Source organism: Lissotriton vulgaris, chromosome 6 (assembly GCF_964263255.1).
Source record: "Lissotriton vulgaris chromosome 6, aLisVul1.2, whole genome shotgun sequence".
Classification (NCBI taxonomy): Eukaryota; Metazoa; Chordata; class Amphibia; order Caudata; family Salamandridae; genus Lissotriton; species Lissotriton vulgaris.
The window spans coordinates 826,251,200-826,266,228 of NC_141694.1; the positions used below are offsets into that span (position 1 = coordinate 826,251,200).

At 47.7% G+C, this 15,029-nt stretch overlaps 1 protein-coding gene across 1 annotated transcript in view; it reads left to right on the forward strand.

The window, feature by feature from the left end:
• The first annotated feature begins 5,243 nt into the window (after window positions 1-5,243).
• The window catches only part of CYP1B1 (cytochrome P450 family 1 subfamily B member 1), a 75,189-nt gene continuing 65,403 nt past the window's right edge, over window positions 5,244-15,029 (forward strand). Inside the window, exon 1 of the mRNA XM_086926851.1 lies at window positions 5,244-5,918. The gene's annotated coding sequence lies outside the window, so the exon portion shown is untranslated. The remainder of the gene's footprint in view (window positions 5,919-15,029) is intronic.

The window sequence follows — 15,029 nt, forward strand, 5'->3', positions numbered from 1 at the left end:
CTCTGGTGTGATATCCTGGCAGGAGGTGGAGACGGCATTGTCAAAGGCAGACCAGGCCCTTTGAGGTGCAAGGAAATCTCCTCCCTCTTACCCCATCGCAGCTCAGGTCTATTCAGCGGTGTAGCTAATGGGGGGCGATTGGGGGCGGTCTGCCCCAGGTGGCACTACTTTGGGGACAGCGGTGGCTGCACACCCTACGTGCAGTTATGTTAGTGCACTGTGCAAGCGCACCTGCTTGCAAATGCTACAGTGCGCATCACGCACGCACCACCTAGCATAGTGGTGGTGATGCGATGCGCAGCATACCCAGTTTATGGGTCCCAGGGCCGTCAATCTTGTAGCGTGTGAAAGTGCTACATATGACAGCCCTGGGCATCATTTTTGGCCAACCCGCGCTGGGCTCCTGTGATACGCGCCATCCACCACACGCTTTGACTGAGTGGAGAGACAGTCTCGACAGGGGAGTGCTGGGCGATTTGTAGAACCCCTACGGTAGGGGCCCAGCCACCACCACTGTGGAGTCTGCAGGAGAGGTAAGATGACACTGTGACTGTGAGAAATATACACGTCACAGGGTTGCTCATCTCATGTGAACCTCACTCTAATCCCTCAGACCTCCCTGTTCCATGCTGCCTTATTCTGTTCACTCTTAAATGATCACTCATAGCCATCTTTTGTGTCAAGAGTGGGCAAAGTTGTTCAGCGTTTTCTATGATTCACTTAACACAATTTGGAACACTCTGTGTTTAAAATTGCCTTTGCCGCCCTTCACAAAGCTTTTGTGTATTAAAATATAATTGTCTTCACTTAGCAAGGTAGTTTTTCCTTTAATCAGCCCAGCTGTGATGGGAATGCTTTTAGACTTGTTCTCTAAATGTTTGTCTTCTCCGATAAGTCATCATCGCACTCACTGTTCGCTCACAAATGTGAGTAAGTGTAAACCATCTTGACTTTGCGAAGTTGCAGCTTTTTTCCTAGAACTTTGTGGAGGTTCCAAGAAAGAGCACTGCAGTCTAGCACACCTCTGCGCCTGCTCCAGTCCTGAGAGGACGCAGTGATTGACAGTGCAGGAGATCAGAGAGGGCACTTGGTGAACGCTGAACTGTGCTGGGCACGTGCCCTCAAAGACTCACTACGAGGTGTTCACTATAGGTGTACAGAGAGTGCACACAACGTTGTGCAAAAGTCTGTAAATGTCCCTTGTACAGAGATGGGTGCGGTTTCCACAACTTTGTCAAGTGTTAACTGTAACTAATGTAGCTGGGATTAGCGGGACGTCAGGCTGCAGGGTCTGTCTGCCACCCCCCAGGGAGTCGAACTAGCTGCTACCCAGCGCTGCCCCAGGTAAGGGAACCGGCTGCCAGTGCAATGTTCCCGGCATGCGTGGGCATGTAAGCATGAAAAATAAAGGGTAACGTGAGAGAGGTGTAGGCGAGAGGTGAGTGTGCATCGAGAACTGAAGTCTAGCTGTTGCAGTCCTTGTACTTTGCAGAAAACACAGTTGTTTATGTACTTCTGATATGTTAAAGAAAACCTGAAAAAATGTATTGAATAGTGCCTGGTGGTAAGACTATTTTATATCTGAGACCTGGCACTCATGAGCTGCAATGGTTTGATAAAATATTAATCAGTATTAAAATGTATTAGCATTTAATCTTAGAACCACTGACTAACAGGCACAGTGCCCTGGATGTAAATTGGGTGCAATGGTGTTGGGTGGGCTTATGTCCTACAAGAGGTGTTCTCTTGGGCAGCAGGTGCAAGTCATTCCTTGATTGCACGCACACTATCGCAAGGGTCCAGGACCAACTGTTATGGGGACTTGGGACTCTGTGCATAGTGTTCAGTTAAGGCCTCCTTCTATAAGTTTGTCTTAAGTGTCCTCTTTGAAAGAAGACACTAACCACCACCACCACCAATACCACCGATATTGGTGATGGTGGTATTGGTGGGGGTGGTGGTGGCATTGGTGGTGGTGGTATTTGGTCCCCAGAGCACATCACGTTTGTGCACGTCCACACTGCTTTAATAGGAGGACCTTGTTTGGTCACTTAATGTCAGCTGTAGATCCCCAAATAGCGTCATTTATGTGCATGTTTGCATTGTGCTGAGGGGGTAACCAGGTAATGGTTCACGCTCTCTGATGGTTGTCACATGCAGTTTTTCTGAGTCCCCAGATAGATCATGCAATCTGTGCGTTCTCCCTTGTACTGCCTGTGTATTCAACTGTGTAGCCTTGGACCCTGTCATGTATGTGCATGTAACTTGCATGATCGAGGCCACGTGTCTCTCGGACCTCTTCAAGTGCTCGCTGACCTTTTTCCCCAGCACCCCCCTCTACCTTTCATGGGCGGCAATCTGAGGGATAGCCTCGGGTGCCAGAAGCTCTAGCCACGCCTTTGGGACTTTTCAACCCTTTCCTGACCTACCTAGACTATCGGGAGCCACTCCTGCTTCCTAGCCATCTGTCGTCCAAAACCCCGACAGGCAATCCACATTCCAGCAGAGGCACATGGGATGACTAAGCAAGAAAATACCTACTTTCTAAAAGGGGTATTTTCAAACACAGAATGTAAAAATCACCTTTACTAAAAGATGCATCTTTAGATTCTGAGTTCAGGAATACTAAATTCTATTTTCCTACCTAGTTCCCAGGGACAGTTATGTTTATAAGATGTTATAAACAGACTTCCCATTCTGTCCCACGGGGAACAGATAGCCTTACAATAGTGAAAAACTAAATGAGATTTAATTCACTATCAGGACATGCCACGCACACCAGGGCATGTCCCACCTTTCACATATAGTGCACCCTGCCCACAGGGGTACCTTGGGCCTACCATAGGGGTGCCTGACATGTAAGAAAAGGGAAGGTTAGGGACTGGCCAGTGTGTGCACGGGCCAAGTCGACATGACAGTTACAAACTGCGTGCAGACTCTGCAGTGGGTGGTCTGAGGTACCTTTTCGGGCTACTCACGTGGGTGGCACAATCCGTGCTGCAGGCCCCCGCATAGCATTTGATTCACAGGCCCTGGCACACTCAGTGCACTTTACTAGGAGCTGACAAGTAAACCAAACATCCAATCATGGAAACACCAATCCATAACATACTTTACCACAAGAGCACTTGCACTTTACCACTGATCAGCAGTGCGAAAAGTGATCAGAAACATACGCCAGCAAAAACAGTCTCAATACTAGGAGGGGAGAATGCAAAAACTCGGGGGTAACACGCCAAAAGATGCCAAGTCTAACAATGAGAATGAGAGAGAGAAAGATATGAAAGAAAAATTAAAGATGAAAGAAAAAAGTTGGGTATGATGGATGGGTGAAATGTGAAAGGAAAGATGGAAGAAAGGTGAAAAGAAATATGAAAGGGCGAAAGAATGACTGGATGGAACTGTGAATGATTGAAAGACGGAGGGTGAAAGGTTGGATGGAAGAGTGAAAGTGGATTGACTGGTGAACATCTGGATTGAAGGATGGACAGATGGAGAAGAGTGAGTGGATGAATGGTTAGAAGATGGAAGTATTCATGAACATATTGGTGGATGGGTGAAAAGATGGATGGATGGGGCAATGTGTGGGCAGATGGAAAGGTGAAGGGATGTACAGATGAATGGATAAATAGATGGAAGGGTGAATGGATGGATAGATGGGAGGAGAGTGATAGCAACTCTTCCAAGAAGGCTCACATTGGCTCGCTTTGCATGCTCAGCCCAATTAGAGATATGTTTCAAGTGGGGGGTATTTTAATGTTCTGGCAATTCCCTTGTGAGCAGGCCAAAGACGCTGCTGCACCCAGTGATGAAACTAAACAAGTTCTGAATCTCTCTCCTTCTATGGCTTTGTTTCAGTCGCTTCTTTCACTCCCTCCTAATTTCTCATCTATCGCTTGTTCATTTTCTTTCTTATGGTTTACTTATTCTTCACTCTCATGACACGTCTCCCCTTCCGTTCCCTCTCCTCTTTTCTTCCTTTTTCTTCAATCTAATCTTTCTTGATATTTTTCAATGCATTTTCCTCCAACACTCATATCTTATCTCAGTTTCATAAACATCTCCCTCTAGCCCTCTCTTCTTCCCATTTACCTCTTTCCCTCTTTTTCTCGTTGGTATTCCCTTTCTCGTTTCCTTTTTCCCGCATTCTCTACTCGTTCTACTCCCTATTCTCTCCATCCTAGCATGTATGCTGTTCTGTGTATCCCATTCTACTTCCCACCTGGTCTCTTAGGGGCAGATTTATGTCGGACTTGCGCGGCGTAAACGTGGCGCATCCCTGCGACCCATTTACAACGTGACGCATCTAGGCAGACGCGTCACGTTGTAAAGCCCTGCGCCACATGTGGGCGTTCCGGCGCAGGGTGGGCGTTCCGGGGCAGGTGCGCCTCGCAAAAGTGCCTGCGTGAAATCTACAAGATTTCACGCAGGCACTTTTAGGCCAATGCTGCATCAAAACCCTGAGCCTGCTTGAAGCAGGCGTAAGGCTTGACGCAGCATTGGATAGATATGGCCCCCCAGAGCATTGCTGGAGCTGTGTCGCGCTTGCGACGCAACTCCAGCAATGCGTCACTTTTACGGCACAGATGCGTCACGCATCTGTGCCGTTTTTGCCCCATGGTGCGCCGCATTGTAAATGCGGCGCACCATGGGTGGCGGAGCTGTGGCGCACAATAACTGGCGCATCCCTGGGGATGCGCCAGTTATTGTAAATCTGCCCCGGAGTTCTTATTTTTCTTGTTTTCTTCTCTCACAATCGGTGGCATTGCTTCAGCTCACATTTCCTCTATGTCCTCTCGCTTTGATGTGTTCATCCTCCCCACCACGCCTAAAGTAACTACATCACCCTGACATGGCATGATTTTTGCTACTGTGTTATTGCTCGTGTTGTCCTTTCTAAGTCGTTTCTCGTTTATCTCGCTCTGTGGCTGCACTTTTTATTAATGTCTTCTTCCATCTTTTTCTAGTTCATTACTCAGCTTCCTATATGCCTCTCTTCCAGTTTATTTCCTTCTCGTGCAGTCCCTATCTTCTCACACTTTTTTTTTGTTGCTCATCCTTTCACCCACCTATGCCTGTTTCTTCCTTCTTCGCCCAGTCGCCTCTCCAGAGCTGGCGTGCGCGTGCTTAGACTCACCCCCACCCCCCTCGGCTGTCGGACCAGTGTCAGGTACAGCCTTGCGAGAAGGAATGAAATTGCAGGACAGGGGGGAGAGGACAGACACGCGGATTTCTGGATTGCCGGTTTCAGCATGAGCAGGCAGTCTCTGCATCCTCCGCACGCAACGGGGAGGTGACAGCAGCAGGCACTTTAAAAGTTCCTTTTTTCTCACTTTCTCCAGAGCATCTCGGAAGCTCCCGGGGACCCACGTCGATTATACCCTAGCAGGCTGCCCGAGCGGACGAGGATATAAACACAACCCGCCTGGGACGGAGCCGGGCTGCAGCCAATGCACACAGAGGCCCCCAGCCGTGACGAGCAGAGCCGGGATTTGTCCGGCCCCGGAGGAAGCTCCTTGGCGCGCTGGCAGCAGGGGGGCGCTATATAAGGCCCGGACACGGTTAAGACTGCAGACTTTATCCTAAGAGTTGCATGCAGCATTCAACAGCATCTGCACACCTCCTCTCCAGGCAGGACTGTAGACACACAGTGCAGCCACCTGGCGCTGCACCGGTGGTACCTGCACCGGGTCTGGGGGTCTCTTCTGGTGGGAGTGAACGCACCCGGTGGTCTGTGTGCAGGACCCGCCAGAAAGGCTCCTCTACCTACCGGAGGCGTGAGCCGCGACTACCTGTGTGCCTACGTACAGCTTCTGAGCACACCCAGCGCCTGGTGTCCCCTTGCTGCTGCGAAGCGCTATTCACCCGCAAGGTTGGATCCAAGTCAGCAGAGAGTGCCCCCAAGCTTTCAGCAACAGGTCAGTCTGGAATTGCATGAATTAACCCCCCGCCCCTTCCCCCATCCTGCTAGTGGCACTGTTGTTATGGAAAACGCGCAGCAATTGTCAATCAGGGGCCGAAGACACTGTCCGATGCCTCTGTTGATGGAAGCTCTAGTTTCTGCCCAGCGTGCGCTTTGCAGTGGCCCCGAGTGTGTAGCAGTAATGGCGGTGCCTTATTTGAGTGAGGGAACGAATGAATATATAGTGCCTTCTGCAGATTTAAATCTCTCTCGCAACTTTTTTGTTAACACTTTGTGCGCAATTGTTAACTTTTAATTATGTGTGGCTTATTTTAGGATTGGGTACATTTTGATGCGTTAAGAGGAATTATTGTGTGTATTATATTTGTATTTGGCCAGGAACTCTGCCCGCAAAGTTTGCCACTATACTGTTTATTTCTTATCTTTGTAGCTGCACTCTTTGCCCCGGGGGAAACCAGTGAAACCTCCCCACACTCAAACTGCACCTTGCGTGGCTGATATTTGGAGAGCGACAGAGCCTGTCTAGTTACTGTTGCGTGTGGTTTCCTTCCTAGAGAGAGAGCGCGCACGTTGACATCTTTTCGTGATGACAACACACTAAGTGCACAGGTGATAATGATTGGCTTGCTCTTAAAATACCGTTGTGAAAATATGTGCATTGGTTTTTTGATGTTTATATGCGATATAGTGGGCATGCCGCCAACTTCAGACCCTGAAGAAGCCAGAATACGAATATTTGCACAACTGTCGTAGAAGTTTGCACCGATTTTTACACCTACTGACCAGTGCAAGAAGGACACTCTTTTCGACCAGCCGGTGTATAAATGCATGCGTTTGCTTCCGACGATGGATGCAGGCGTTTTTGAAGCGGCGAACCCGTGCCAATTCGTTAGTGTGCCCACTGGTCAGTGCAAATGGAGGTACACCATTTATTGGGCACTGGCGCATTTATGCAACACGCATGACCTTTTACTCTTGTTTGCCACTTGTTAATGTATCCGAAATGTATTTAGCGCTCTAACGTGTCGCTTTGCAACTACATCTTAAGAACTCTTTGGATCGTTGTCAAAATACGTCCTCTTGCCCAGTCAATGAGCATATCTGACTCACTTGTGAGAATTATCCAAATGCACGAATGACAAGCTGTATAAATCACATTTTTGCTGTAATCTTGTAGATAGTGTGTATTTAATTAATTGAGGTGATTTCAGGACAGTGCGTTTTTTTATGATCGAGCATTTGATTGGGTACTTTGCTGGCATATAGACAGCAATAACATTCACTGAGTGGGTACTAGCTTTTCTTGCAGAACTAGACTCATTGATTAAAGTTATTGTCGAAAAGTGGGCGGGGCGGTCACTTTTTTTTACAGCGGAGGCAGCTTGTTTAATGGCTAAAATGTTTACTTGTTGTGTAAAATCCAGTTGCTTTTTTTTTCCACGCCTCTTCCCTACTCCAACCTCCACTTATTGTAACGTAAATTCATTTATTTAGCAGTAACCACCACGAGGAGGCTTTAAGGCGCTTTTATGAGGTAGAGGGTGGAGGTAATGTACACCCCCTACCAGGCGGGCAACTAGAGCCATATTTCGGGGGGGGGGGGGGGGGGGGCTGAAAAATATTTCGGGGGGGGGGGCTAATTCTTCAAACCATAGACAGAGTGGCTGTAAAATGCGGTGAAAACACAACAAACGCCTAATTTACAAGTAGATGGTCTTTTAAAGACCTGGTAAGTACGCGGGTGCGGCTGCAATTAGATTGTCGCCAGCCCCCGAAGCTGTCTCTGCCCGGGTTGACTCACACGACGGGGAGGGGCGTGAGCCCAATGGATGTTGCGCGCCTGCCCCCTACCACCACAAAGAACTGAGACATGAACCCCCCGGCCCCCACTCCGCACTGCAGCCCAAGCACCAGCACGTCCTTGTGGAGAGAGGTGTGTGCGCGTCCGTGCGCCGGGGGCCATATCTGGAAGTTGTCCCCTTTTCACCGCTGTGTAGTGGCCCGTGTGGAGCCGGAAGGCTCGCTCGTCGTGCCTCCGGTCTGAACAGGTTCACTCTGCTAACCTGTGGAGCAGAGCGTGACCTGGCGTGTGTTCTCAGAGGCAGAAACTGCAGTGACAGGGGGCAGGAACGGACTCATTGTCCGAGAAAGAGCACGACGCGCTTGACCGGTGTTTAACTTGTAAAAGAAAGAAAGTGCAGGGCTCTGGCGCCGTGACTGGCGAATGCCAAGGCTGCTCAGTGGCGTAGCTATCATAGTGCAGCAGGTGCGTTGCCACCGGAGCGCTTCTTTTGCTACAAAAATTGCTATTTTTCCTACAAATCTAGGGCATGGTGGAGGAAATTCTTTGCTAGCATTAGGACCCTGGACACACTTGCTACGCCAGTGAGGCTGCCTGACCTTCATTCTACCTCGTGTCCCTTTCTTCCACCACCCACTTTCCTGCCTCCTCATCTCACTCACAGGTTCTTTTCAACCCTCCTTTCCCGCAATGTCACTGGTTTTATATATTTCTCTTCCTCCTTATTTCCGTCTTTCCAACCCCTTGATCTGGGTCAAAGTCGGATGATGAAAAGGAGTTGCCGGTACCAAAAAATGAGTACCGGTGCCCACTACCGGCACAAATTAAGCAGTGCCCAGAGAGGCGCCAGGCGATCTGCTGTGTGAGAGAGTGCGTTTTGTGAACAACTGCGGCTGACTACTGTCGCCAGAGAGAAAGAGACTGCACTGATGGGTAGCCGGCTTATAAAAGCGCCTCAACGCCTCGCCAGTGGTAGTAAGCGCTACATAAATGTAATTTACGATACAAAACGATATGTACACATTGATGTGTTTGATTTGTCGTCAGTGGGAGGAAGCCAATCACAGCGTGCTCTTATCACGCGGCAGCGCACATTGCCCCAGCCCCTCACCCGTACATTCGAAGACAGGCAGCGCGCCTCACACACGCCGTGTTATAGTGAACAAGAAACATTATATCACGTTATTGGCGAGAGAGAGAATATATGTTGTCTCATTGTTGACACCAGGCAGCACATTTTGAGATCACCAGACTGGAAGAGAGCGCGCATTGTTTTTAGCAGGTGAAATGGAGACAGGACCCGGAGAGTAGGGTGGAGTTTCCAATAAACTGGTCTAATGAAAAGCCGGTGAGCTCACGCCTAGCGACGCCACTGAACTAGGGAGAGACAGTGCAGTGTGACCCCAAAGGAGATACAATATATATAAAAGTGACTGGCACAACAGACGAATGGATGAAGAGGGATGTCGGACAGCCCCTATATGTAAGTATAACTCCTTTTTTAAATACAACAAAAGCTCTTGGCTAACAGCAGACCTAATATTTGAAAAAGGGGGTTAGACTATATACTAAATTAGCCCGATGCAGAATTATTTTACATTTCACAATTACAGTCCTCAAAAAGTATAGAGGTTTGACTGTAAAGGGAAATCGACATGGCTTCATCTATGTGAGAAGCTAGTGTTCTTATTTGTAGAGCGCTGCTTGCCACCCATGAGGGTAACTAGGCGCTGGCACGGTCCAGTTGATGAGCCGAATAGCCAGGTCAATTCAATAGAGACTTTATTTCGGTTTTGATTCAAACCATAAAAGTACATATACAGCAAGACAGTAAAAATTCATTGTAAGAACATAAGATAAAGTGCAGACAGTACAAGGGACAGTTATTTACATACAATAAATAAGTTTATGAAAGATATGGCTCATCAAGAAGGACCATCACTGATCCAAACAATTTCCAGGTCTTCAGGGACGTTCAGAACTCTGGAAGAGATGGGGAGGTCTGTAGAGGAAAGTCTTCGCTTTCCTCTATGCATTCTTGTACCGCACTTGTTTCCACAGAGTTGCTGCTTCGCTGCGCTGTACATGCCAAGTGTTGGGATTCTCCCCACCGAACTAAGCATGCTTTAGGTTAGACAGGGGAAAGATCGAAAGATATGAATGGGCGGGCACGCACAGATCTCTGCAGCAGCCCACCTACTGAGCAAATAGGCTGTGACCCACCCACAAATTAACTCTCTGTAGTCTGAAATGGCAGCAGCCTGTCCTCGGTGCCACACAGCTTGTCACCGTGAAGCACAACAGTTTGGGCGGCTTATTGGATTTTTTATTTTTCACCATCAGACTTTGACCAACCTAAAGAGATATGAATGAAAGAGGATGGAGAGGAAACAGGTGCCTCATACCACAAAAATGTAGGTACAATTACAACAGGCCCTCCTTCTTTACCAGTGCATCCCTGTTACTAGCCAGACGCAGATGGAAAAAAGGTATGAAAGGAATCCCACAAGACAACCGGCTGGCATCAGATCTCTCCAGGGGTAAGAAGAGGAGGGCGGGTTAATGAAAGCAGGCAGTTTTAGGCAGGAAGAAGTAGGACAACAGGTGCAGGGGGGGGTGAGAAGGAACAGAGGGTGGGAGAGGGAAAGAGCAGGAGCACTCAGGCAGGGCTGATGGGTATTCAAGGCATGTCCTGTACTCGGGGAGATGATGTCCCGCCGGTTATCTCCTGTGGGCTTGTGCTTGGAGGATTAGTCCTCCCTTCTTCTCATTCCTCCTCACCCTCACTACTGAGAACAAGACTGTGGAGTTTATAGATGAATCTGTTGTAAAACAATGGAGGACCCTGCAGTAATATTAGTGAGGTCCTGGACTTTAATGGAGTAACAGTAGGACAATTAAACAAAGAACTTGTACCCTCTTTGCCATATAAGGTGTGCTAGACGAGACGCGAGAATGTATTTATAAAACTTGAGAATGGCACTTTTAGGTGCCGGTGTATTCTGCAAAGCGAACACTAATATAAAAATAAATGAATAAATATGGTACTGAATGTCTTTTATGTAGTATGGCTTTTTAATGTAGGGCCACTAGGGTGTGCTGGAGCCAGGCTGACAATGGGGGCCGCCGAGAGGTACTGCGGGCAGGTTGGGGAGTGCGTGAACAAGGATGCATTGGCCCCTGGTGGGAGTGGGGTTGCCGCTGCCATGGAGGCGGTAGCTTAGCACTGCTGCAAGAGTAATAGCTGCAAGCAAGAGGTGCTCCGTCCCTTTGTGCATGTGTGTGTGTGGGTGCAAAATGGAAGCAATTTTTGCATTACATGGGGCCCCGGTGCTTCCGCACCTGTTGCTCCAAGGTGGCAGTGGTCCCTGTGGAAGCTGATTCACAGATTTAAATTTTTACGACCGTGGGGAGCAGAGCACCAGGGGTCTAATTACCTTTGGAAGGTAGGAGGGGTTCCCTCCCTTCCCTGGTTCATCATTTTCCACGTGATAGTGGCCGTGTGAGTAGAGGAGAGGGAAATTGGGGTTTGATGGATGCCAAGGCACCTGGTGGTGAAAGGGTTTGGGCTTCATTCCATGGAGCCAGCTTTTTCTGCGAGGAGGGTGCTTTCTGAAAAGGGGGGCGGACAGATATGCATACATGGCTGTATTAAGTTCCTTTTATAAAGTCCTTTCACTTGGCTGGGTTTTGAGGTGCCTTTCCCAGTATGTTTAAGTCTCATTCTATGGTCTGCATTTTTGAAATTTTCTTTTGCAGTTTTATATAGAGAAAACTCGACCCGGAGACATCAGAGCGCTTTACACGAGCACCAGTTGTGTTACAGGATACATTCGTTTTTAGGCACGTGGACAGGGTGAGACTTACAGGCTAGGGTGGCTGACTTTGAAGCTTGGGAACCAGGTTCGAGTGTGGCCAGCGGTTCAAACATCCTATGATTCTGGGCAAATCACTTACTCCGCATGTGCCTATAAATAAATGTGTCTGTAACGCAACTAGTGCCTGTGAAAAGCGCTTGGATACCTTCGGGAGGAGTTCACGCTATTAAAAAAAAGTGATTTGCCCAGAATCACAGGATGTTTGAGCCTCCTGCCAGACTCGAACCTGGATCCCCAACTCCGAAGTCGTCCGCCAAAGCCATTAAGCCATCACTCTGAGATGAGCTGCATTGAGACTGTCGGTAGCCTTTACTTTACAGGAAGACTAGTGTCACTTTGAAGTTAAAAGATCAGACAATAGTGTAAATTAGCTAGCAATAGTGCCTTCCATAGATCCTCAAACGCTTGCCTGATAGAAAAGGAGTAGATGTCGCTGATGGCACCCAAGAGTCCGATTTCACGCAGATGGATCAGTTGGAGATGAATGGTAGCAGGAAGAGCCTGATGTACTGAGAATAGCAGTAAAGTGAGGCTTGGCAACGGCGGAGAGGACGGCATGGGCAAAATCACGTCAGCTGAACCACAGTTGTCACCACCCCTAAAAATGAACAAACCAATATCGAGAAGCAAACTAAACTTGCTGCTTTTGTCTAATGTAAGTGCCTCAGACTGCTTCAGAAGGGCAAAGCTCAGTCCATGAACAGTGTTTACCTTGGGGGAGCGAGCAACCGCGCCATCTGTTTCCAAAGCGCTGGCGCGATAATTGGGAACAGATGGCGCCGCTGCTCGCTCCCGCAAGGTGGATGCCTTTCATGCACGAGTACTCATTGGAAACAGTAAAGTACATGCACGAGTTTTCCAGAAAGTATAGACCAATTCCAAAAGGTCAGATCCTAAGCAGCGCTTGCGCGCTGATTAGCCTCGACCTAAACAATTACATCAGTCGCTCCCTCTAGAGAAGGACTTTGCAACAGGGTGACCCTATACAGAGTGTCGGTATGAATCTCACCTGGTAGGAGGAGTATTTGAACATGTAATCCCAACGAAAGAGAGCATGTAATAAAGTAAACCTGTAGGGGCAGAGATCATTTGCATCAAGTCAACCCCATAGACAGAGAACATACATTAAGTAAACTCTATAGGGGTGTAATGCAGGGAGTTAAGCTTGCATTGAGAAAGAATGAACATTATTGAAATTCTCTAGAGAGAGAACATAGATCTTGTAATACCTTCAGCTGAGAGAAACGCCGTGCTATCACTCAGTTGTCTCGTAGGGGGCACAGTACCTGCTCTCTGTGAGCGCTGCAGTGTTGACTGCATGGGACTGACCTTTTCGACGGCATTCTCCGGTGCAACTACCAGCGGCTCCACATTGGCACGCAGCATCCTCACTGCTGATGGGTGGGCTTTGTTCAACATTTGGTTTGCTCCTGCAGCCCTAGGGCAGGGCTAGTCTCCTTTGAGGCTAACTAACTGCTGCGGCAACCAGTGGGGCTGCACTAAGAGGCGTGGCAGCAGTTCCTTCACACGGGGCAATTTCACTCCTCTGCGCCTGCCGTATTTTGCAGACTCCGGGAGTGGCAACCAGTGCTGGCCCCACACTGGGTTATCAAACAGGAGCAGGCCCTAGGTGCAGGCTGCCAGAAAAGTGTCAAGTGAAACGCACACCAGGCGCTTGAGCCGAAGGGGAGGGGGAAATGTAAAGCACTCCCAGTGTACTAATCTTGGACAAAGGGAAAGGGCCAAAGATAGCGCTCCATACGCTGGGAGGCAGTTATCAAAAAACGTTTCTTCTGTACCATAAACGGGTGAAGGACAGTGGAGCCCTTCTTCTGCCTCATACAGGAGCAGCAAATGCAGGCCAATCCACCCCTCATACAACAGAAAGGGTAGCGCTTGTCACATAGCTCTTCAGCTCTCCTTCCAGGCAGGGTACTTTGGGATCCAGCAAGGCTATTTCCTTGAAGTCTTTGATTTCCCTGAGACTTCCAACAGGAGGCAAGCACACACAAGCCCTTGGAGATTCTTCACAAGTAGTATACCACAGCAGGGCAAAAATAGCAGTCCATTTCCTCCACCACAGACAGAAGCAGTAACTCCAGGCCAACCCCGACCTCACACAGAAATGGCGGCACTCCTCAAAGAGCTCTTCGGCTCTTCTTCTTGGCAGGGTCCTCTTGTTTCCAGAGCTAATCTAAGGTCCTTGCTGAAAATTTCAGCTTGTACTCTTGAAGTGTCTGACTACTCAAGTCCGGATCTGAAGTGATATGTCTGATCCTGGTGAATTGTGAGTACGGGAGATGTCGCTTGAGAGACCAGCAAGGGGTTATCCTAGTGAGGTGGTTGACCAAGCTGAAAGTTAGGCACCAGCCCTTGATAGACAAAATCTTTTAAAGAAAACCCAGAAGAGTCAAGTCACATCTAGGGAGGTGTTTGTCTCCACCTATTCTACACATTCTCATCTGATTAAAAAGATTGTTTTACAACGTTGGGATTTGCTTCAATCCGAACCTGATTTCAAGGGTATTTTTTACAATCCCTCTTTATTAGCGTATAAAAGATCACCTAATCTTAAAGAAATTTTGACTAAACCTCCAGTCACGGTGCAAACTTCATACAAAGGCATGTCTAAATGCATGAATTGCTCACATTGTATCTCGGGCAAAAGTTTGTCACACCCATGATCAGGAAAAAAGATTATGCTCAATTTCAATGCTAATTGTAATATCCATCATGTTATATATGTGATTAAATTTCCATGCGATCTGCATTATGTTGGTTAAACCGAGAGGTCCCTAAGAACTTGCATTACTGAAGATAAGAGCAAAATAAGGACTACGACAATGAGCTCCCCATTATCATAACCTTGGTTGTCATTCCATCACACGATTGCACAATTAAGATTCTGTTTGTTAGAAATGATTGACATTCGCCCTGATAGAGATACATCTAGAAGGTTATCTCAACATGAGACACATTGGATATGGTTTATGGAGACTGTCCCCAAAAGGACTGAATGATAACTTCGAATTATCTTAGTTTTTTGTGAACTGAATTATGTGATTGCATTCTTCATTTGTATGACTACAGAGCTCATGTTTTAAAACTTTTCAGTTGCAGGTTCTTATAAAATAGATTTTTTTAATTAGATTATTACTCATTCTGATCCCACTTAGATGTACAGGCAACAATGTATTGGATTAATTCTTTTTCACATTTTATTGTTTTGCAAATAGACATGATAGTTGGTTGTACTAGCATAGGCTTCCCTGTTGATACACATGTTTTTACCAGTCGTACTGTTCTTTTCACTCGGACAGTTTAGACACACTTATAATTTCTAGTCCTATGTTTATGGCAATTACCGACACTAGTGATGTCCAGGCCGGCGTCCTTGAAATGCTCAGAGTAACATATCAGATCAACA